Source organism: Gracilinanus agilis, chromosome 4 (genome assembly GCF_016433145.1).
Source record: "Gracilinanus agilis isolate LMUSP501 chromosome 4, AgileGrace, whole genome shotgun sequence".
NCBI classification, from domain to species: domain Eukaryota; kingdom Metazoa; phylum Chordata; class Mammalia; order Didelphimorphia; family Didelphidae; genus Gracilinanus; species Gracilinanus agilis.
Window position 1 is genome coordinate 67,371,233 of NC_058133.1, and position 25,535 is coordinate 67,396,767.

The 25,535-nt window shown below is 36.1% G+C and overlaps 1 pseudogene; it reads left to right on the forward strand.

Annotated features, from left to right (window-relative positions):
• LOC123245898 overlaps window positions 1–19,767 on the forward strand; it is an 86,118-nt pseudogene extending 66,351 nt beyond the window's left edge.
• The last annotated feature ends 5,768 nt before the right edge of the window (window positions 19,768–25,535 follow it).

Sequence of the window (25,535 nt, forward strand, 5' to 3'; positions counted from 1 at the left end):
GCCCACTACTCCTGGGGAGTATCTTGTTTAGATCAGTTATGTTTACAGAAAAGGCAGAACTCAAATTTCCAATTTGGGTAGGACCCATCTCAATTGAGAAGTTAGTGCTTTAGGACTGTCAGAGAAAGCTCTTCCTGAGCTTAGCTTGGGGTGGGGGGAGTTTTAGAAACAAAAAGCAAAATTACAGATTTATATAAGAAATCAAATGCTGATATAATGTATAGAATGATATAGGATGATATGATGTATGTGTAAATGTGATGATATGGAGTAATATGTATGTATGATCTGATATGTACGCATAAGAATGAAAGTAAATTCTATCTTACCCTAATCAATGGGGTATAGAATTCTATCTTACCCCACAGAGAAGTAAAAGAGGAATAAGACAAGGGAAGAGAGAAGCAATTGGAGGGAGGGGTAAGTGGGGGGGGTGACAGAAAGCAAAATACTGGGTGAGAAGGAACAGAGAAAAGGGGAATAAAGCAGGATTTAAAGGCAATATGGTGGAGGGCAATAAACAATATGTTAAAAGATCATTCTATTGCAAATATGAATAACATGGAAATCAGTTTTGAACAATAATACATGTTTGACCCAGTGGAATTGCTTGTCAGTTCCAAGAGGTAGGGAGGGAAGAAGGGGTGGGGAAAATCATGAATCATGCAACCATGGAAAATATTTTAAATTTTTAAAAAATTTTTTAAAAGAAAGTGTGAAGTAAGCTGGTGGGGAGGTTAGAGTTGCAGGAAGTTCAAGGGAAAAAGAGAAAGTTTAGAACAGCTTCTATGGGAAGTGCAGGAGAGAATCAGTTGGAAAGGAGTTAAAAGAATTAAATTGCTTCAGTGAGTATATTGGTATGATTAAATGGCATAAATTTGCAGAGACCTCACTTTGTCCAGTTGCATGGCTTCCTCCAATCTGATTCCACAATACATAAGTAGCAGTGGGGGAGGCTGATCTTGAGAGTAGTTCAGTATTGGAATATTGCAAGGCAAGAACATCAATATGAGGCAGAAAACTCAAAATTAAAGGACTGTTCAAGGTCAGAAGCGAGGCAGCATCAGATTGCAGAATATCAAGAAACACAGCCTAGACACTCCACCAAACCTCCTCCACAAAGAACTAGAAAATGAACCAAACTGAATTTTTATTGGGAAAATCAAGAAAAAGTCAAAAGGAGTCATTTCTCCAGCCCAGAATGGCTTAGAAAGACAAACAACAAGAAATATTAAAAATGAAATCAAAATATGGGGAGGAAAACATGTAAGGCAGTGATGGTGAACATTTTAGAGACCTTAGAGATCAAGTGCCCAAACTAACCCTCACACTGCCTGTGAGCCCCCACCTCCTCCAGGCAGAGGAATAAAGAAGAACTCCCATTTGGCTCCTGGGCAGAGGGGCAGATCATGTCAGAAATGTCCTCAGGTATGTGGAGAGGAGGAAGGAAGCAGCTCCCTCTAGCAAGCTCTGGCACACATGTTGCCATAGGTTCATAAACCTACACAAATGTGAAGTTTCTCATAACAAAAACAAGTGACTCTGAAAACAAATCAAGGAGAGGTCATAATTCATAAAAAAAATATTCTAGATATCATATTTCAAAAAACAATAAAAGAAAATTGCCCATATCCCTTAGAACTAGAGGACAAGATAAAAATTAAAAGGATCCACCAGTCACTGCCTGAAAGAAATTGCAAAATGAAAACTCCTAGGAATGTTATAGCCAAAATCCAGAGATCTCCAGTCAAAGGAAAAAAAAATTTTAAAGTAGTGTTCAAAAGGGAGAAAGTTAACCTATAAGGATGTTAATAAATGGCTAGCTAGTGGTAATACTATAATATTAATAATAATAGATGTTAATACTGACTAGTGGGGTTACCCTCTTTTTTAATTCGAGGGCCATGAGAGGTTTGTCCCTGTGATGAAACTGAAACCAGAGAGGAACAGGATTTAATATTCGGATAAGAAATACCTCCAGGGTAAAGAATTGGAGGTTTTCCAGGACTTAGGAAATGCTGGCACCCTAGATGTTCCTTCTGATACTGATCCTGTTAGAGAGGCAGCAATGGCAGTCAACTTCAGGTTTGACCAAAATCTGTTAGAACTGCCTCCCCAATTGACCCCTTCATCTTCAAATCCCTCCTTATATCTCCAAAGATTTTATCTGACTGAGTTGGTATATAAACTCAGAAGTGATTTAATAAACTCAGAAGTGATTAAATAAAATCAGGAAGGAATAGGGAAAAAGGTAAACAGGAGTTCTCTAACTAAAGTCTCTGAGAAATATACTGGGACCCTTAGCTTTGACCAACAGCTAAAGGATCAACCAGGAAGATGTCTCAATCTCCTTAACTTTCTGATGCTGGCTAATCTAATCTATTAACACAGAGAACCAAATGATTTTAGATGAAGCAGATACAGAAGACACAGCCTGCCCTCCAAGATAAAATCCTCTTGGACAGCTGACTGTCTTGTCAGCCCTCAGGTTTCCAGACACTGATGAATAAGGACAGTTCACAGTCACTATGGCAATAGTAAAGATTGTGAAATCTTCTGGGAATGCTTTAGATTCAATCTCAAGGTTGGATTCGGAGCTCCTCTCAGTCCAGGGTTCAAAATCAAGCTCCCCCAAGTTGCTCCTCCTCCCAGAAGCCTTTGCTCCCATCCCCACACATTCCAAGTGCCATTGCTGTCAATCTTACTTCATCAGCATTTCATCTTCACTCTGTGTCCAAATCCCTTCCTTCAGTAGCCAGGAAGGAAGAATTCACGGACAGAGGAGCCACAGTCAGGATCACACACAATTTAGCAACTATAAGAAAGTTACCAGGTTATGAATGATCATAGAGTAACAAGGAGTTTAGAATAGGACATTCCTGAAGACAAAGAATATAACTATGACTAATCTACCTAAGCAAAACTGAGTAGGATGGGATAAGAGGAGAGGGAACGGACCTTTAATGAAATAGTGGATTTCCAATCATTTCCAATAAAAAGACCAGGAAATGAGCTTGTTCTGGGGATACAAAGATAAGAATGAAACTTTCCCTGCCTTTAAGGACCTTAGTAGAAGAAGACAGTGTGTGTGTGTGTGTGTGTGTGTGTGTGTGTGTGTGTGTGTGTGTGTAGATATATACCCAACAGGGAAAAAGAAGAGGAAGGAATAAAAAGTGGTTAAGGATGACAAAGGGAAAGACAAATTCAGGCTGCAGCCAGAAGCAAAAAACGATTTTTTAGTATATGCAGAATAAAAGAAGAGAGAAGAATAAACAGAAGAAAATGTAATACAGGGAAATATGTAATTAATATTCATAACTATGTGTTAATAGGAAGAGCTAACTCATAAAAGAGAAGTAGATAATAAAGTGGATTAGAAACTTGAATCCAACAACATGTGATTCAAAAGAGATTCATTTTATTTTTTTAAACATTTATTAATATTCATTTTTAACCTGTTTACATGCTTCATACTCCTACTTTCCCCTTCACCCCTCGCTCTTCCCCCACCCATGGCCAACGCACATTTCCACTGGTTGTAACTTGTGCCCTTGTTCAGGGCCTATTTCNAAGAATTCACGGACAGAGGAGCCACAGTCAGGATCACACACAATTTAGCAACTATAAGAAAGTTACCAGGTTATGAATGATCATAGAGTAACAAGGAGTTTAGAATAGGACATTCCTGAAGACAAAGAATATAACTATGACTAATCTACCTAAGCAAAACTGAGTAGGATGGGATAAGGGGAGAGGGAACGGACCTTTAATGAAATAGTGGATTTCCAATCATTTCCAATAAAAAGACCAGGAAATGAGCTTGTTCTGGGGATACAAAGATAAGAATGAAACTTTCCCTGCCTTTAAGGACCTTAGTAGAAGAAGACAGTGTGTGTGTGTGTGTGTGTGTAGATATATACAGGGTGTTCCAAAAGTCTTAGTGCAGTTTCAAATTATATATATATATATATATATACATATATATATATATATATATATACACTAGCTAAATATGAAATGATGGGGAAGAGGAGTAAAAAGGAAGGTACTAGCAGCTGGTGAGATTGGGTAAATCTCATGTAGAAAAATGTCAGCTGAATTGAGTCTTGAATGAAACTAAGGATTCTAAGAGATTGGAGTGAAAAGGAAATGAACTTCCACCATGGAGGACAGTCAGAGAAGGAAAAATTGAGTGCCGTGTATTAAAAACAGTAAGGTCAGTTTGACTGTACTATTGGATATTTTTTAAAGAATCATGTAGGGTGTAGCTAAGTTTTTCAGTGGATTGAGATACAGACCTGATAATGAGAAGTCCTGGGTTCAAATCTGATCTCAGACACTTCCTAACTGTGTGACCCAGAAGTCATTTAACCCTCATTGCCTAGCCCTTAATGCTCTTTTGCCTTGGAAGCAATACACACTTTTGATTCTAAAACGGAAAGTGAGGGTTTATAAAAATGATGAAAAAGAATGACTGAAAAGGTGGAAAATAACCAGATTATGAATGACTTTCAATGTCAGAAGTGTTTGTATTTGATTCTAGAGGCCAGTGAAATTTATTGAGTAGGGGAATGACATGATTAGACTGATATTTTTAGAAATTCACTTTGGTAGTAAAGAAATTTAAATGACTGTATAATTTTATAATTTATTCTATTCTGTAAATGATCCTATTCTGTATTACTCCCCCTTTTTGTATAATTGCTTAAGCCACATATCTCTGTCCTTGAATTGATCTCAGGAATTAAAATACTTAGACATCTATTATTATCTTTGAGTCTTGAAGCTAGATCTAAGAGGTATATTGTCCATCCTTGCTTGTCCTCCTACAGTTAAGGAAGTTCTTATCATCTTAACAAACTCTCCTAGGAGCCAAGGAGTCTGCTATCCCTGGTCCACTAAGAATGTCCTCATTTTTCAGATGAGTCCTATAAATCAATCCTCAATGGCAGAGAGAAGTGGTTAGTTTAGTAATCCCACATGTGTACTAGCCTGATATTTTTTGTAATCAAGTATGTTATACCCACCCCATTATGCTCTCTACCCTGTAACTAATCACACTGTCTTCCCCATATACCAATTCTTGCTCCCTCCCCTTTTTGCTTAGGAGGCCAGTGAGAAAGCCATTTTCGGTTATAATGTTATTCCTGGAGAAATGGCCTCATATTTTTTTATTGGTTAAAAATCCCAAAGCTACATTTCTATCTGCCCTCATGCCCTGCATAGATATAGACATTGTTCTGTCGTATCTTACTCTTCTTGATCCTGTAGGAGGTTTTCTTGGTAAAGACACTGGAGTGGTTTGCCATTTCTTCATCCAGAGGATTAAGGCAAATTGAGGTTAAGTGACTTGCTTAGGGTCTTACCACAGGTAGTGAGTGCCTAAGGTGCCTACTATACACCAGTTGTTGCTGGCTTGTTGTTCAGTCATCCCCACTCTTCATGACTCCATTTGGGGTTTTCTTAGCAGAGATAGTGGAGTAGCTTGCCATTTTCTTCTCCAGCTCATTTTACAGATGAGGAAATTGAGGAAAACTGGGTTACATGATTTTCCCAATATCATATATCTAGTAAGTTTCTGAGGCCAGATCTGAACTCAGGAAGGTGAGTATTCCTGATTCGAAGTCTAGTGCTCCTACTATGCACCAGACATTTGGCTAAGTGCTTGGAGTACAAAAAAAGGGGGAACAAATAGTCTCTGGCCAAAGGACTCGTTTTTAAAAATACCATCCACCTCCAGAAAAAGAATTTGTGGAATTTAAATGCAGACTGAAGCATTCTATATTTCACTTGCCTTCTTCATTATTGGGGAGTTTTTTCCACAAATGACTAATTTCACAAAATGACTAATATATAAAAATGTTTTACATGATTATAAATATAAAATCTATATCAGATTGCTTACCCTCTTAGGGAGGGGTGAGAGGGAAGGGGAAAATTTGGAACTCAAAATTTTTTTAAAAGAAGTTATCTATGTAATTGGGATAGTGGGATGGGAAATAAAATGTCATTTTTTAATGCTTGGGGCAGCTGGGTAGCTCAGTGGATTGAGAGCCAGGCCTAGAGACGGGAGGTCCTAGGTTCAAATCCGGCCTCAGACACTTCCCAGCTGTGTGACCCTGGGCAGGTCACTTGACCCCCATTGCCTACCCTTACCACTCTTCCACCTATGAGTCAATGCACAGAAGTTAAGGGTTTAAAATTTAAAAAAAAAGTTTAAAAAAAAATAGTCCCTGCTTACAAGGTGCTCATAATCTAATGGGGAAAACAACATGCAGAAAAATATGTTCAAACAAGATATAGAGAGGACAAATTGGAGATAATCAACAAAGGAAGTTACTAGAATTAAGGAGGATCAAAAAAAGCTTTCTAAAAAAGGGAAGATTTTAATTAGGCCTGAAAGGAAGTCAGAGAAGGCAAGAGATGGAAATAAGAATGGAGAGAATTCTAGATATAGGAGACAGCCAGTGAAAATTCCCAGAGTCAGGAGATGGAATATCTTTTTTCTAGAAATAGCAAAGAGACCAATGTCACTGGATCACAACATATGTGGGAGGGAATAAATTGTAAAGTCTGGAAAAAATGGAAGGAGGCCAGGACAAGAAGGACTTTGAAAGGCAAACAGAGGATATGTCCTTGGCCAGTTAGAATGTTTAGTTCCTGGCAAATAGATCGTTTCATTCATTGCATGTGTTTCTTTACCACCTAGCAGAGTAACTGGAACAGAGTAGGCAATTAATAAATTGTTGATGGAATGATTGAGGTCATCATGAAGACAATGTGATGTTGCCAGTAAGGTTCTCCTCTTACTCTGGATACAGAAAACCTAGTTTCAAAATCTCTGATGCTTACTACATGTGACCTTGGACAAGTCTCGAACATCTCTGGGACTCATTTTTCTCATATGTAACAATGAAGAGGTTAGACCAGATGGCTTCTAAGAGCTATTAGGATCCCACAACTGTACAGCAGGAAGGATATGTAGATCCCCAGATTGGGCCTGAAGGGAAGCCAGAGAAGGCAATATTGAAATAATCATATCTTCCAGTATCTGGAGTGTCATTTCTATTATATTCAGGAAGTCCCCTAATTGGACGCTATTGGAGTAGGAGTCAATGGGTAAATATTCTGGGCACAATCCAGGCAATTGACATCAACAGACTTGAGTGTCAAACTTCTACCAATAGCCAATGAGTCATTAGTCATTTCAGCAAAGATAGTTGTAAGAAATTGAAGATCTGAGGGGAGAGGAGACTAAGAGTTAATTCCTCCTGGTGGACATTTGGAAAGTTCACACATGAAAAAGGTCAAGAAAATCGTCATAGTCCAAACTTGGAAGGCAAAGATAAATAATGGAGATATTAGGAGTGGGAGGAAGAAGAGAAAGAATGTCCTTGACTAGGCTTCAAGGTTGCAAAATAGTCATTAAATATATCAATGAATTGAGAATTGACATTTTTTCTATTGAATACTGGACTGTCATTACATGGAACCTGAGACAGGATGATGAAGGGAAAGGCATAAGAAAATGATAATGAAATACTTAGCACACTTAAAAACATAATTTTTCATTTCATTACCATATATGATTCATAGTCAGGAGATTATTGCATAGAGTTCCTAAATGGAAACCAAGAAATGTTCATGATAAGAGCTGTCAACATTTTAGTGATATTTATTTATTGGTTTTGTATTTCTTACTACTGAAATCTAACCTCAGAGTATAGTAAAATTATCATATTGGACATAAAGCCAAAAAGATTTGGGTTTAAATCTCAACTCAGATATTTAATCTCAGAGTAACACTGGGCAAGTCTCTTAATATCTCTGAGTTTCAATTTTATTCTTAGTTATTGTTCAGTCATTTCAATTGTTTCTGACTCTTCATGATCCCATTTTGGGTCTTCTTGACAGACTTGATCCCAAGTGATCATTTATTTTTTAATCACAGGAACAAATGAAGTCATCTCCCAAGATATAGAAGGATGATTATTTGTCAGAAGAAGGAGCACCCCTGAGAAGACATTACAGATCCTTGAAGTATCATTGTATCAGCAAATTTAATTATTTTTAGGGATCAAAATTCAAACTAAGGAAATCACCTTAAGCCAAGCACTTACCACATGACACTCTCATGTGGTATTTAATTATACAATTTATTAAACAAAAGCTACAAGCAAGACCATGTACAACATCTAACATTCAACCACTCCCTTAGGTGTCAAGATTCTCATACTTGTAGATATACAGCAATGTTCCAAGAATATTGACAAATCAAGAGATAGCAAACAGCTCATCACTAATTACTCAGCCTTGAGTGACCAAGGAAAATATCTGGGTGCAAGTTTTTGAACAACACAAGTCAGTAAAATCAGGCCAATTAATGTACCATTAGGAATGGGTCATTAGGAACTAGACATTATGATCTGACTGATGGTGGTCAAGAATTGAAGTCTGAGTGGCCAATATGACAGGAAAGGGAAATAATAAATGTTGGAGGGGATATAGTAAAGTTAGGACACTAATGCATTGCTGGTGGAATTGTGAATTGATCCGACCATTCTGGAGGGCAATTTGGAATAATGCCCAAAGGGCTTTAAAGGAATGCATGCCTTTTGATCCAGCAATACCACTACCTGGCTTATATCCCAAAGAGATTTTTAAAAAAAGACCTATTTGTACAAAAATATTTATAGCTGTGCTCTTTGTGGTAGCAAAAAATTGGAAACTATGGGGATGTCCCTTGATTGTGGAATGGCTGAACAAATTGTGATATATGATGCTGATGGAATACATTATGCTATAAGGAATGAGGAATTGATGGATTTCCATAAGAACTGGAAAGACCTACATGAAATGATGCTCAATGAAATAAGCAGAACCAGGAGAACATTTTATACAGAGACTGTAACATTGTGGGACCATCAAATGTAATTGACTTTGCTACTAATAGTAATGCATCCAGGACAATTCTGTGGGACTTTCTCAGAATGCTATCCACAGCTAGTGAAAGAACTGTGGGAGTAGAAATCCAGAAGAAAGCATGTGATTTATCATTTGTTTATATGTAATTTGGGGGGTTTGTTTTAAAGGATTGCTCTTTTACAAAAATGAATACTATGGAAATGGGTTTGAGTGATAACATATATGTGTATAACCCAGTGGAATTGCTTGTCAACTCTGGGAGTGAAGAGGGATGAGGGGAGGGATAAAATATGAATCCTGTAACCATGGAAAATTTTTAAAATGAAAAAAATAAAGAAATCAAGAACTGAATGGGGGGGGGGGGGAGAGAATTGAAGTCTGACAAGTCATCTTAAGGCAGAAATCTCCCAACTATGTCTCCCAACTCCCAGCCCACCCCCAACTAGGAGCATGGAATTCTAGATGAAGCAGAGGTTATATAAATATGTGGTGAAACTTATTTTTAAATTTTAGTATTTCCTTATTATATTATTACAAAATATTATTCATATTATAAACATTACACATAAGTATAAATACATATACTTTTATCAGTGAAAATAAGGTATGAATCAAATCCAGTTAAAAAGAAGCTAACAGAAAATTCTTTCCATCTGTCAATGACTGCAGGCCAATGATTATTTAATATAGTATTCACAAAGGAAGTCAGATTTGAGTGGGCATGTGGTATGTGCCAATCTCAACACCAGTCAGCACAGGCTCAAACTTTAATGATGCTTACTTCATTTAAATGTGAAATCTGTAAATACAAAATTAAAGTCTTTGTGTAATAGTTAAGGGCATTGTGTTATTTCTTATATTTTTCAACATCATTTAGGTAAGTATGATATAACGAGCTAGTTTCCAAAAAAAAAAAAAAAACTTTAAAAAACTAAAATAACCTGAGAAAAATTATAAAATGGTATTTTCAACGAGTAAATTTAATTGCCTTAAATTTTCTATTATTTTCAAATTTGAAATAAAATCTCTTCACAATGGATAAATGCATATTCAACTGAAAGGGAAACCCTTGGGAACAACTGAAACTAATATAAACACAGAAAATAAATTTTAGATCAATAAATTTCAAAAACTCAAGATCAAAATCCCTCCCAAAAAGATCCCAATAAAAGAAACTACAATCCACTGAATTTATTATTGGGATTCACAGGTCTCCGTATCAATTACATCAATAATATGAGGTTGTTGATGGAGAGGAAAGACTGTTGAATTTGCTTTGTACCAATGCTTTACCTTTTAACATAAAACCTAATAAATTTAAATGGCCATCATGAAAGTACATATGCAAAACATATTGGCTGGATAAGGAAATGTTTCCAGAGAAAAAGTAGATGCCTTTAATAAGTCAAAACAAACTTTTTTCAGAAAACATGTCTATGACATTAAACATATTGCACTAGAACCTGACCCCGTATAAGTCCACTAGCTACTGATACCATGAATCTGGGGGTTGGTAAGTGTTTTCAAGGAATTTGGGGAATATAATTCCACCTCCATAAGTCATTCTGATGTAAAATAAGATAGCAGTTTAGGTTTGCACTCAAATACTATAAGGTTGCTAACAGAATTGCTGAGGGTAAAAGCTTCATTTGATAGGAAAAACATTGGAAATTCTAGCAACTTGGCAAATCAGATGAAAAACAGTTCAAGTGTTTCCAGCTGCACATAATGCAATAGGAATGAGAAATGCCAATGGTTGTGATGTTTGTGACTAATTAGTTGAGAAACCAAAAACTTCCTATAAATTTTCCATCAAATTAATGAAAATGACATAATGTGGGAAGACTATATTGGATCCTTCATCTCAAGAATTCAACCAACCTCAGAACAAAGTGTAGTTCTATGAGAATAATTTAATCTGTAGTCTCTCATATAACTTTGGCATATCATCTGCTTGACAAGATAGAGTAAACATTTTCTACAGACCTCATAAACTCTCAAAACTTCTCAAAATAAGAATTATGAAAAATAAATTATGAAAAATAAGTAAATCAATTTCAACTGTCTCCACAGGCATTAAAGAAGCCTAATAAGAAAATAGCCTAATGAATTTCTAGAAAAGAAAGCTCATCTCTAATTTCTGATGCCCCCACTCATCATTCCCTCCTCTTCTAACCCCCAAACTCTGGCAGAGCAACATAACTTGACCTACTGACTTGTGCTTTGAGAACCATTCAGCAATTTCCCTACTGCTGCTGCGATCTCTAGCATCACTCTGACCCTGCCCTTCCACTATGCTGGGGCAACAAGTAGTAGTCCTCAACTATACCCATTCCCCAGAATGTGGTTAGTTTTAATTTATAAGTAAAGGATAGGTGAAATTTAGCTATTAGGGAAATATGAGGAAGATAATACTATTCAAGCCTAAATTATGACTAATGAAATTTTGCTATTTGAGGTAAAAATCTTGGGATTATAATTTACTATTTTTTTAAGTTTTGATTACAGGGATAGTTGTCTGAATTATCATAAACACAATAGTAGAAAATGATATGTTCTGCAATCTAAGAACTGTGACAGGTCTTTGCCTGGGCAACTTTGGCATGGCTTAAGGTAGGATCCTCTTGACCTAATTTCACCAATATGCTATTTCCCACCAGAATGGGGAATCTTCCCACCTGGTTACCCTGAGCTTTGTTTTTGATACTCTGTAACCACATGATTGGCTGTCATATATGACTCATGCCTGAAATCAAACAGAACTAAGGGAGTTTTTCTCCTCCTATAATATATGACATTGTTTTAACTATGTCCATCATTTTTCTTTCCTAGCAAATTTCTACAATCAAGGCAGGTGAGCAATAGAAGTTTTGTAAGTACTACATTAAACCAATTAACTAATAGATTGATACTGGAACATATCTGAATTCCTATAATAGAATGAAAGAACTAAAAATCTTGTAGTCAAAATATTACATAGGGATTATGTTCTCCTAAAGAGAAATTAAAGTATTAAGACAAAAATGCAATGTAAAAGTTTTCTAATTAAATAGAATAGTTAATTTTCAGACAATAACAGGATTAGATTTTTTCCCTCTAAGAAATATATATACATATATATATATATATATGCATATGATTGACTTCCAAATGTAACTAGTATGGAAATTCAGGTTGAGTCCCCTTGGGGGAGGGTTTTTTAAAAAATCAGATTACCTAATGTTGTATTGTTTCCCTTTAATTAATTGGTCTTATTTGATTGTTTTTATTATATAACAGTCTCTTTTCCTTTATAGTCAGGGTCTAGCCCTAAACTGAGGACATTTGAGTATGTATTTTAGGTAATTGGCGTGCATTGCTTAACAAATCAATATGCACAAGATCAAACTTTGTTTTCCTCAGTCATTTCACCTTTTGCTTGTTACACTTTCTCACCACAAACTGCTTCAAATGGTATTTGAGCTAAAAGAAGAAATTCACATTTTTCTTATTTGTAATAAGAAAGATAAAGCAGAGTCATTTTATAATACAATTTTTCAAAACCTGAATATTTGGGTGGGTATTTTTTTAAAATAGTACTCTAAAGCAATACAAGGCCCTCAAATTCCTACTCTGATCCAGGAAGATAAAGTGATGACATCTGAGGAGACAGGAGATAAAGCTTTAGAAAAATCTGCAAAATAATACCTTTAATATACTTCTTGATTTAAAAAAATACCTGACTTCCAAGTGAAATTAAAAAAAATTAATAAGGAAAGACTTGTTAATCATTTGACTGATCTAAAGAAGCAATTCTCATTTTATAATGGATATTTTGAAATATGAAGAGTAAAAAACCAATTTGCAACAGATAAATATGGAATCAGAGTATCATAAATTAAGAGCTGGAAGGAACTTTAGTACTATCTCTTCTATCCTCTATTATTATTGTTATTATTTCTAGTTTCTTTATAACATTACCCAGTCCCAATCCAGTTCCCTCATTTTAAAAATAAAGAAAATGAGATACATTTAGTCTTACTTCACTTGGACACTCCAACACTCAATAACATTTTATTAAGTACTTACTGTGTGCCTGGCATTGTGCAAATAAATGCTATGGCGATAAAGAAAAAAGAGAGGCAAAAACCCATTAATTCTATATATTTATCTCTTAATAATTAATTGAAGTAAATGTTTTAACCTGAAGAAATGTAGTCAACTATTAGTGAACAAAAAGTCTCTTGGTTTGACAAACATACAAATTTTACTTTATTTTTCTGAAATAAAGTTTTCTCCTATCCATTTTCCCAAGGCAAAATACTGCTAACTAATAGTTGAAAAAGAACTATGATAACCAATTCAATCAGTAACACCATAATTTAACAAACTTTGCTAATGAAAAACAAGTCAAAATCACATTGATGTTTCTGTTTTTATTCTTTATATATTATTAATATGAAAACTAAAAATTAACACTACCTGGTGTTTTATGATATATTAAACATGTGCTTGCATATTGTTATTAAAATGGTAATAAATTCAGTTCACAAGTGTTGAGCACACATATTCGGGCATTTTATATATGTTGATCAGTTATACCGATTTTTTCCTCTTTTTCTTTTTTGTCTTTAAAAAATATTCTTTGTTATGTGGGATAGTCCTCTGGAAAGAGGGGAAGGGTACTAGGGAAAATGAGAATTATACATAACATGTAATTATATCATAGAATATCCTATATATCATATAATAATATAATAATATAGCATAGATAATATATTTCAAAGGCAATATACAATAATTATTTTTATAATAATTTTTTTAACTACAATGTGAGTTAGGAGAATTATTTTATTAAAAGCAATATAGGGATAGCTAGAAAGCATATTGGATAGGGACCTAGGCTCAAATCTAGCCTCAATTCTTCCTAGCTACATGGTCCTGGGCAAGTCACTTAACCTTAATTACCTACCCCTCACTGATCTTCTGTCTTAGAACAGAAAGTGAAAGTTTTAGGGGTGAAATTTTTTTAAGTGATGAGCAAGCCTTTCATATGCAGGGGAGGGTAGCATTACTACATCAAGTTTGGGAACCTCTTCTTAGGGGGATCTACCCAATAATTAAGAGAATAATTGGGACACATCCAAATTACAGCAAAGGTTTGTACAAAAAATTTTATCATTCTCTTTGGGGTGGAGTTTTCTATGTGAACCAAATGTGTCAGAGTGTAAAATATATTGCCATTTCTTAGAACAAGAGACAGGGCAAGATGCTTCAAGGTACACAAACAAGGTATACAGACATGAAGAAGAATTAGTTTGTCATAAATGAGTCACAGAGACCTTCGTCCTAACTCAGCCCTCTAAGCTAGACCAGGAACATACCATTTTTGAGGTCCACATGATGGTGCTAGAGAGCTACATTATTTTGTCCCAAGAAAAAAATAACAGAAGAGAAACTGATTCACAATGCTCTGACACCACCAGATGGGCATTTTTTAAATGTACATTATCTTGCTAGGATATTAGGCCAATTCCAATCAACTAAAATTTAATAGAGATAAATGTTATTCTTACACTTCATTTCAACCTATAAATTTTCCAAATATAAAGTGGTTAAAGAGACATGACTAGATAGAAAACAATCAGTAGATGTTGTTCATTCATAGCCAACTCTTCGTGACTGCATTTGGGGTTGTCTTGGCAAAGATACTGGAATGGTTTGCCATTCCCTTCACCAGTTCATTTTACAGATGAAGAAATTGAGGCAAACAGGTTAAGTGACTTGCCCAAGATCACACAGCTAGTAAGTGACTATGGCCAGATTTAAACTGGAGTCTTCCTGACTCCAGACCTGGTACTCAGCATATTTTACAAGTGGAATATTTGAACAGAGAGCAGACCAAAGTGTCTAGAAAACTAGGATTCAAAGGGGCAGCTGGGTGGCTCAGTGGATTGAGAGTCAGGCCTAGAGATGGGAGGTCCTAGGTTCAAATATGGACTCAGACACTTCCCAGCTGTGTGACCCTGGGCAAGTCACTTGACCCCCATTGCCTACCCTCACCACTCTTCTGCCTTCAAGCCAATACACAGTATTGACTCCAAGATAGAAGGTAAGGGTTAAAAAAAAAAGAAAGAAAGAAAAGAAAACTTGGATTCAAGTCCTTGATCTGAAATATGTAGGCAAATTGCATAAACTCCCAGATTCAGGTCAAGATTTTTTTAAAGATCGATATGAGTAAATAGTAGGATTAGGCAGCCAAAAAGTTTTATGGTGGTATTGATTATATTAATAAATCAAACATAATAACAGCACCTAGTATTTATATAGCAACTTAAGGTTTTCAAACCATCTGACAATTTCATTTCATTTAATACTCATAACCGTGGGAGATTGTGCTATTATTTTCTCCATTTTACAGACAGAAATTAATTGACTTGCCTAGGTCCATAGAGCTAGTGAGCATCTAAGGTTACTTTTGAACTGAGATTTCCTAGATTCCCTGGTCAGTGCTCTATCAACAGTGCCACTTAGATGTATGTCCAAAATAAAGGAAATTATTATAGTGAGAGTAGAGCACATATGCAGTCCCACCAACCTCTCTATGATGCATGTTCTCCATGTGGAAAACACTCGGGAAATGGTTTCCAAGAGAATCTTGATAAGGTGAAAAGGAAGTACCTTGGAGAGATTATAAACCTAAGTTGGCATTCTATAACTGATTCTCAATGTAAAAATCAAAATTAATATGTAATAACTTCAAATATATTTTAATAAGATTTATTAATAATTACTAGAAGTAAAGGAATAATAAGGTAATTATTTAACAAATAAATTTAAATTTAATAATAACTATTATGTTTGTTTTATTTATAATTATTAATAATGATTAATTAAAAATAAAGCTAAAAAATAAAATAAAAACACATGCTCAAGCTAATCTACCTGCTCAAAATGCCTGCTCCGCCAAAACCATCACAGGAAGGAAAGAGCCCTAGACACGGAGCTCCACCCAATTTATCTCCTGTCTACGTCAGCACGCAATGACAGGAAGTATGGGCTCCTGGGTAATGTAGTTCAAAGGCACAAGATTCCAATTACACACCATTAATAAACCATATGGTAAGTGCTATGTTCTTTGATTGAGTTCACCTTCGTGGCTTGGATTTCTTGTAGAGTGCTAGAGCAGAAGACTGTCACATTCTTGAAAAAAATCAATGGTTATGGCAGCTTGATTTTTCGTCTTATTAAGAAATAGAAGTCAAAGTCTGATGCATGCCACTGCCAGGATACAGCCATTACTGCTCTGGCTTGGTGGTCAAGATAGGGCTGGATGGAGTCCTGTGACCTGTCTGATTATATAGGTGAGTTATGTGTCAGGTATTCACCTCTAGTCAACAAATAGGTCAGTTATGGCTCATAACAGGGAACCATTAAATTTTCTGTGTCAACATTTATACCTTATAAATTGTTAAATACTACAAATCAAGAAATTATTAATTCTATTGATGTCCTAGAATCAAAATTTAAGAAATTTATGAAGAGAGGCAGCTAGGTGGTTCAAAGGATAGAGAACCAGGCCTGGAGACAGGAGATCCTAAGTTCAAATCTGTTCTAAGACATGTTAGCTGTGGGACCCAAGGCAAGTCACTTAACCCCCACTTGCCTAGTCTCTACTATTCTTCTGTCTTAGAACCATACTTAGTATCAATTCTAAGACAGAAGGTAAAGGGTTGTTTTTTTTTTAATAACTATTTGGTACTAAATAACAAAAATAAATAAAACCTCAGATCAGTAAAACAGAACAGATAAGCTAGAACCAAGAGTTGAAAATAATAGCTGTGTCTGATTAACTCAAGAACATAAAATACCTAGAAAAGTATTAGTTATCTCACAAGAACAATTAAGAAAACCAGAAAAGAAGTTTGACTAAAATTTGGTTTCGATCAACTTCTCATACTACATTCCACAATAATTTCCAGGTGGATAAATGACATTTTTTTCATTAAAGTACAAAAGGAGATACCTTTCATACTTTTAACTAAGTGGGATAATAATTAAGCAAATGAAGGACTGAGGCAAAGTTAACTTCAAAGACAAGAAAGAAGGTTTAATATATAACAAAATGTTATTAGTAGCGCTTTTCTGTGGTAGTAAAGAACTAGAAACAAAGCAAATGCACATTAACTGTTAAGAAATAAGTAAACTGTGGTATATGCATATAATAAAATATTAAACAACAAGAAATAAAAAACATGAGTAATTTGTAGAAACATGAGAAAATGATTCCATGACACATGAACTAAAACAGGAGAAGGTACGTAGGACTTTATTTGAAATTTCCCAGCATTTAAACTCTGGTCTGATTCTCACCAAGGTAGATAGTGTTTGCTCACATGGAAATGATGGGAACTTTAGAGTTGGACATCTAAGAGTGGAAGTCAACAGAGAGCTCAGGACTTGGTAGATAGATTTGAGAATCATCAGCATGCATAGAAATGAAAATCCATGAGAGCTTATAAGATCAACAAGTGAAGTAATATAAGAGGAGAAGAGAAGAAAGAACAGAACAGAACCCTGGAGATCATTCAATTAATGGGTGTGCCCTAGATGAAGATCCAGCAAAGGGGACTGAGAAGGGGCTGTCAGGTCTGACAAGAACCATGAGATAGGAGTGTCCCAAAAGAGAGAAGAGAGTATCAAGAAGAGGGTGATCAACAGTGTCAAAGGCTACAGAGAAGTCAAGAAAGATGAGGATTAAGAAAAAGCCATTGGATTTGTCAGTTAAGAAATAATTCATCAGTTTGTTGAGAGCAATTTTGGTTGAATGATGAAGTTGAAAGCCAGATTATATAGAGTTAAGAACAGAAATGGGGGTGAGAGGTGCAGCTTGGATTAAGAGCCAAGCCTAAATACAAGGAGGTCCTGGGCTCAAATCTGGCTTCAGACATTCCCTAGCTATGAGACCCTGGGTAAGACATTTAACCCCCATTGCCCAGCCCTAACTGCTCTTCTGTCTTGAAACATACACAGTATTGATTTTAAGATGGAAGATAAGGGTTTTATTAAAAAGAAAAAAGAAAATAAAGATAGAAAGAGGAGGAACCCATTGTAGATGTTCTTCTCAAGAAGTTTAACCATGAAAGACAGGAGAGATAAGATGATAGTGATGATGAAAAGACTGAGTGAAAGTTTTTTGAGGATGGGGAAGACAAGACAATGTTTGTTGGCAATAGGAAAGCAACCAACAGACAAAGAGAGTTTGAAGATAGGTGAGAGAGAGTGGGCATCATTGAAAGAAAAATCTGCTAGAGGAAAGGAGATAGAATGGGATCCCTTGTATGTGTAAAGAGGTTTTTTTTTGGCAAGAAGTAGGGCTGCTTTTTGCAGTATTAGGGTTGCCCCTGCAACTAGAATTTTGTTAGGAAAATTTTTTTTCCAATAAGTTCCTGTAGTACAAAGAACATTACAAATTCATCCCTTCCTAGAGCAAGCAAGTTATCTTAAAAAGAAATCAGACTATGCTCAAAGGGCTATAAAAGAATACCTGCCCTTTGATCCAGTCACACCATTGTTGGGGTCGTACTCCAAAGAGATCATAGATAAATAGACTTGTACAAAAATATTTATAGCCGCGCTTTTTGTGGTGGCAAAATACTGGAAAATGAGAGTATGCCCTTCAATTGGGGAATGGCTAAACAAATTGTGGTATATGCTGGTGATGGAATACTATTGCGCTCAAAGGAATAATAAACTGGAGGGATTCCATGTGAACTGGAAAGACTTCCAGGAGTTGACGCAGAGCGAAAGGAGCAGAACCAGGAGAACGTTATACACGGAGACCAATACACAAGTAATGGACTTCTGTACTAGCAGCAATGCAATGACACAGGACAATTCTGAAGGATTTATGGTAAAGAATGCTACCCACATTCAGAGGAAGAACTGCAGGAGAGGAAACACAGAAGAAAAGCAACTGCTTGAACACATGGGTTGAGGTGGACATGATTGGGGATGTATACTCGAAACTACCACACCAATGCAACTATCAACAATTTGGAAATAGGTCTTGATCAATGACACATGTTAAAACCAGTGGAAATGCGCATGGGCTATGGGGGGGGGGATGGGGAGGTGAAGGGAAAAGTAAGAGCATGAATCATGTAACCATGTTAACTTTTCTAAAAAATAAAAATTATTAAATGGAAAAAAAAGAAAAATATCAGGCCCTTCCCCAACTTCATTGCCTGTGAGGAGGGCTCTAATCAGCCATGGTACCATGTTGAAATGACATAATTCTGACTGGCAAAGACAAGGTGTCACATGGTTTAACTAGCCAGTCAGAAAGATCAGAAGACAAAAGGCCCATCAAGCAAAAGCCTGTCAAATTGCTTCTCACTGTGCATCTGGTCCTATCTGGCTAGTAGTGAGATGCCCTACTGCCAATTCCACACCAAGTTCTTGCTATTGGGGGATTCGGCTTGGAAGAACTTTAAGTGGCTTATATCTATAAAAAAAAAAGTGGCATGGACTATTAGTATCTTTGTGGACCTTTGCCACTGAAATAAGTCCAAAGAATCTCTACAGGGAAATATTCAGTCATTGAAAGAATATCATTCCAAACTAATCCTCTTCCCAAGGAAACCATCGACTCCTAAGAAGGAAAATAGTTCTCCTGAAGAATTCAAGTTGCCAACCTAGCTTTCAGCACCAGTTATACCCATCAGAAATGTGTACAAGAAAGAAAAAGCTCATGTTATTACTGAACATGAGAAGAATTTCATGGTCTTTGCTAGTCTTCAAATGGCAATGCCTGTTTTGTTGGGGTTTTTGTTTTTTTTTTTCAGAATCTGGGGTAAATGAACCAATGAGGCTATAGAGTAAGGCATGAAGAAGAAAAAGAAAAGACTTTTTGAGAGCTTTCAATAAATAATACAAGGAAGCAAGTAAGTGGCTCAGTGGATGAAAAGCCAGACCCAGAGATGGGAAGACCTGGTTCGAATCTGGCCTTAGAAACTTTCTAACCTAGTGACTCAGGGCAACTCACTTAACCCCCACTGCCTAGCCTTGATACTTATTTATCGATTCTAAGACAGAAGGTAAAGGTTTTTAAAAAGAGAGAAAGAAAATAAGCTACTTAAGGATAAATTTGTCTGCTAAGAAATCAAGAAGTCAAACACCAAACATTACCATCCTCAGGCAGACCCATAGCTTGTTTCAACAACATACAATATATGTTGTAGAAATGATTATATTTCCACCAAGAATGATTCCTTAGGCTTTACCCCATATTTCCTAATGTTTCAGTAAGAGCCATGTTTGCCTATTGACATGTTAAAAAAAGGGGGTGAAGATAGAAAGATTCATAACAGTGTTTGTCCTGGTTAAGAGGCAGGCTAAAGAAGGTTTATCATCTAATATAGCTCAGAAAAGCTCTGATAGAAATAAGTGGAAGTACTATGGCCAAGGCCAAAGTCAAGGTCTGCATAAAAGCAATATGGTGAGCCTTGTATTCAACTATAATATGTTTTGTTATGTGGTTCAATATGCTCTACAGAAAGATGTTTCCTTCCTATAGATGCAACATCACTATGTATGCTGGTGAGAAATATTTGACAAGTAACGCTGATATGTATATTTTTAATTGTGTCAATATTTCTAAGTGAAATCATTCTCCCTTTAGCTTCCCAAGATCAGGCAGGAACAGCCTGCTGTCAAGCTGAGGTTACTTCCAGCCCTTCCTTCTTTTCCCCCAGCCTCAAGCTATCAAATTGAGCTTTTGTTATGATCTTAAAATGATAAGGGTAGAGCTAATCAGTCATGTGAACTCTAGGCTAGCCATGTGGCCAAAGATATACTGGACAAAGATCCACCTCCCTTGTAATCAAGTAATGAGGGAAGTGTTGAGGTCTCTAAGTCTACCTCTTCTTCTGAAATATCCACCGATGGGCACTATCAAGGGATGTCCAAGGGATGAACTGTCAGGCCAATCAGAAAGAGGACAGAGCTCCCTTTTCTTCAAAAGAAACTAGCAAAAAATGCAGTTTTTGTTCCTAGGATTACATGCCCTCATTAATAAACAATGTTATTCTTGGAGAAAGGGCCTCATTTTTTAATTATTAAAATCTGGATACTATAATTTCTAGCATGTATTATTGCTATATGTGCATGTATTATATTGCTACATGTGACATGCATTTGGTTGCTAGATAAAACTCTATTATGTGTCATCTAATTCTATATTGTAAAATTATGTGTAAGATATTGAAAAAATATCATGACTCTGACCCATTGCGTTCCTAACCCTGATGGTCAATCAATGTTTGGGGAAAAGTGTCAGGTTCTCACATAGGTAAGTCACACATCTCATCTCTGTCCAAAATTTTCTGTACTTGGGGAGGAAGTGAGCTGCATGGGGCCACCTCTTTTACTAGTAGGCATCCATCAAAATTTGTCTATTTCGTTATGAAAGTTTTATTATAAAAAACTGACCCACCCTGAAATCCAGCCTGATCTCTAGGATCAACCTTTTTAATATCTTTCTACCTTGAAGTATTTTAATAAACTTTTTATTTTCTTTATCCCAAGTTTTGCCTCACTACAAAAGGTAAAAGCCCAAAAAGGGAAAGAATTTTCCTTTCAACAAAGGTATGTAGTATCTAGTACTGAACCTACCTATTAAGGGCGCCACTTGTGCTAACCATGCAAATGAAATGATGATATCAGTTGGGGTTTTTTTGCATACAGACATCCTGGCATTTCTCAAGTGATTAAAAGGAAAGGCAAATTTTTCATTAAAAGGAAGATATGAGTAAATGAATGACCCAACTAGATTTTGAGAGGAATATATTTTATCCCTAGTAAAGAGTATAAGACTTTAATTAAACTCATTTGTACCTAGTAAAGAAGGTGAGAATTTGGGTAGCTAATTTGTATATTAAAGGGCCAGATAAGTGACTGAAAAGCCAGAAGAGACAATGAATTTTCCTTCTGAGCATAGTTTGATTTGCACCTTTTTCCTACCTACTCATTTACATGAATAGATGGAAAAGTCTTTGATCTTAAAATTTTTTTTGCTGTATTAATTTTTGGTTATTAATCATTTATTATGTTATCAATAGGCATACACTTTTAAATCATTATTTCACTATAAACAAATCATATGTATCTTCTGTTTTTTTCCAAAAATACATGGTTTCCTTTTTTTTTTCTCAAAGTAGACTTTTGGTTTATTGCACTTACCAACTCAAAATCATCTCATGCCCCCTTCTATAGACTGAAACTATCATACAACAAGTATTTCTGAGTACTATTTGTCATTTTAATGAATAAAGCAAAATGTGTTTTGCAGGTTTAGTGCATCATTTGTTTAATTAAAATACTTTGCAACCTTTTCCAAATAACTTTACATAGGATATAAAAGGCACCATGAACACCAGAGTTATTGGGTGATTATTTCTGGACACTATTTGTCATTTTAATAAACAAAACATAAAATACATTTTGCATGTTTAATGAATCATTTGCTATTTAGTTGAAGTATTTTACATTTTTTTCCCAAATTACTTTATACAGGACTATTTACATTATTACTCAAGGAACTTAAACCTCAAGGCTATCTGGTGATTATAGTATTGGACAAAGGACTACAACCTGTTCATTTGCAGAGATGAACATTTAGGGGAGGTACCAAATAATCACCAAAAGTTAGAATGAAGTCTTTCATCTAGGAGACCCAATCCTTTACCAGGAACAGTTGTCAAAAGGAAAGGCTCAGGGAGCAGCTAGGTGGCTCAGTGGATTAAGAGCCAGGCCCAGAGATGGGAGGTCCTGGGTTCAAATATGGCCTCAGACACTTCCTAGCTGTGTGACCCTGGGCAAGTCACTTAACTCCCATTGCCTAGTCCTTACCACTCTTCTGCCTGGAAACCAATACCTAGTATTGATTCCAAGATATTAAATTAAATTAAAATAAAGATAAAAGGAAAGTCTCAACCTGAGGTTGTATATATAACTTTACAGGACAACCCTCGGGTCTAATCACCTGTCTAGCAGATAACAGACCACAGAGCTGAAACCGAATAAGCAGAATAGAGGAAGTTTCCACCAAGGATGGATTATAATTGGACCAGAAATTGGAAGTCGTTCAGAATATAGCAACCCAGCAAAGAATAAGTCCAGAAAGATGATTAGACTGACTTCCCTAGCAGAAACACCATGCTCTAAGAGGATCAGACCCAAAGACATTACAAGAGGTAGAAAGCCTCTATGGGATTGTAGACATGTGTTGCCCTGGCTTCGAGTGTTGCCAAACAGTATGTTTCTCTACTATTGGCATTAGATTTTAGTGAGGCAGAGTTGCACAAAGTCAACAGCCTTACTCTCTCTTCCAGAGTCATCGAAGTACAATGTGTAGAAATTCAATATTAATCAGTACCCCCTTTTGGTACTCTGAGACAACCTTTTGATTTTAAAACAAAAAAATCTTACTTCTAAACCTATTACAATTACAATTATTTTGAGAGACTAGTTTTTCTTAATTTTGAAATAATTTATTAATTGACTGGTCAAGACATCCAAATTGTGGTCAAATGACTCTCAGTCATCATGAGACCAAAGGAAACTCCTGGCCCAGGTACATAAATACACTTTTTAAGCTCATTATTCAGGCTCTCCCCTAAACATCCTAAAACATCTTTCATTGGTAATAACTAATTAAGAGATGGTCCATCAGATCCTCAACTCTTCCCCAAACTAACAGGTGAGGTTTCACAGGTCCACAAGAAAAGAACTCTTAACTCCTTCATTTATTAACCAAATTCCATTAAAAAGGAAGACATTCTTTGAGATTCCCCAAAGACAAAATGCAAAAAAGGAGCAAATTTGAGGGTATCTCTGATCCAGATCCCAGACCGATGAATACATAGTAATTCTCTCTAACATATAGAAATTAATACAGTACAAGAAAAATTAATTCTCACAAACCTCTTAACCATGTCTCTCTGAGGCAATGACCCAGGTCCTTGGTGTGTGTGTGTGTGTGTGTCTGTGTGAGAGAGAGAGAGAGAGAGATGATAGATAGGTAGGTAGGTAGGAAGATAGATAGACAGACAGATAGATTTACTAACTCCTAGTTAAATGGTACTTTACAAAGCACTCTAAATTGATCTTCACAATTTTCTGTGAGTTAGTAAATGTAAGTAATTATCCCTATTTTATAGTAGAGGAAACTGAGACTTAGACAAGTTATATGAGCCACTTAGGGTCATAGAGCTTTAAGGGTCAAAGCTAGGACTCCATCACAGGTATCCCAACTCCAAATCTGATTTTTTTTAATATATAGGTTCAGCATTATTTCAAAATGGGTCACTAGGCTTTCTTATTTTTTCTTCTTTTTTTTCTTTTAATAACAAATTTCCACAGGTTAAAAAAAAAAAAAAAAAAACCTTACCTTCTGTTTTAGAATCAATACTGTATATTGGTTCTAAGACAAAAGAGCAATTAGGACAGGGCAATGGGGGTTAAGTGACTTTCCCAGGGTCACACAGCTAGGATGTATCTGAGATCAGATTTGAACCCAAGACCTCCCATCTCTAGGCCTGGTTCTCAATCCACTGAGTCACCCAGCTGCCTCTTTCCACATGAGTTTTCTGAAGTTATATGATCCGAATTGTCTCCCTCCTTTCTTCTCTTCCCCCTCCCAAAGCTGGCAAGCAATTCAACCTGGGTTATCCATGTATTATCACACAAAACATGCTTCTATATTATTCATTTTTGTAAATGAATAATCTTACAAAACCAAAACCCTAAAACATATACCCAAGTAAACAAGCGATAAATCATGTTTCTATCTGCATTCTTACTCCAATAGTTCTTTCTCAGGTGGTGAATTCACTAGGCTTTCTTTAAGATAAAAGCTCATTGTTTGGCTCTGAATTTAGGGAAAAAAATCTAATGAAAAAATAATATTTGAGCAAATGAGCAATTCATTCCAGACCCATTTCTATCCTTGGGCAAGTTACAAATTGTCCAAGGGTTAGAACAGATGATCTGTGATGTTCCTTAAGATTTCTGGTTCACTTTGGTCCTTCTTTTGAGCAGTTACATTAACTGAACACCTGGCACTATGGAAGATGAAGTTTATTAAAGAATAGCACAAGATTCTGGTGCCCTGGGCTCTTGGCTTCTTCTGCTCCTAGGCTTCCAGCCAAGAAAGAGGACAAACATTACCTAATTCTGTCCTCAACTCTCATTATGTAACTGCCCTTAGAGAAAACTGGAAAGATAACCTATTCAGAAAAGAAAAAGCAGTTATGTGGCTAAAGGATATTTTCTCTTCCAAAGAGTCTTATTTGGTGGGGGTGGGGGGAAGGCAGGGAGCAACCCTCAATTGACCTAGTTCTGTGTTCTCAGGATATGCAGGCTGGCAAGACTTTAAGAGCTATGGAGACCCAGTCTTTTCATTAAATAGCTGAAGAAACTGAGTCTCAAAGACCTTACAAGATCTCACAGCTAGCAATAGAATGAGGATTATAACCTAGATTTCCTGAAGTATAGGCCAGGACTCTTCCAACTGCACCTATGTTGGGAGGATGGGCGGGAGGGGGGAAGGGAAGAAGGAAGGAAGGAAG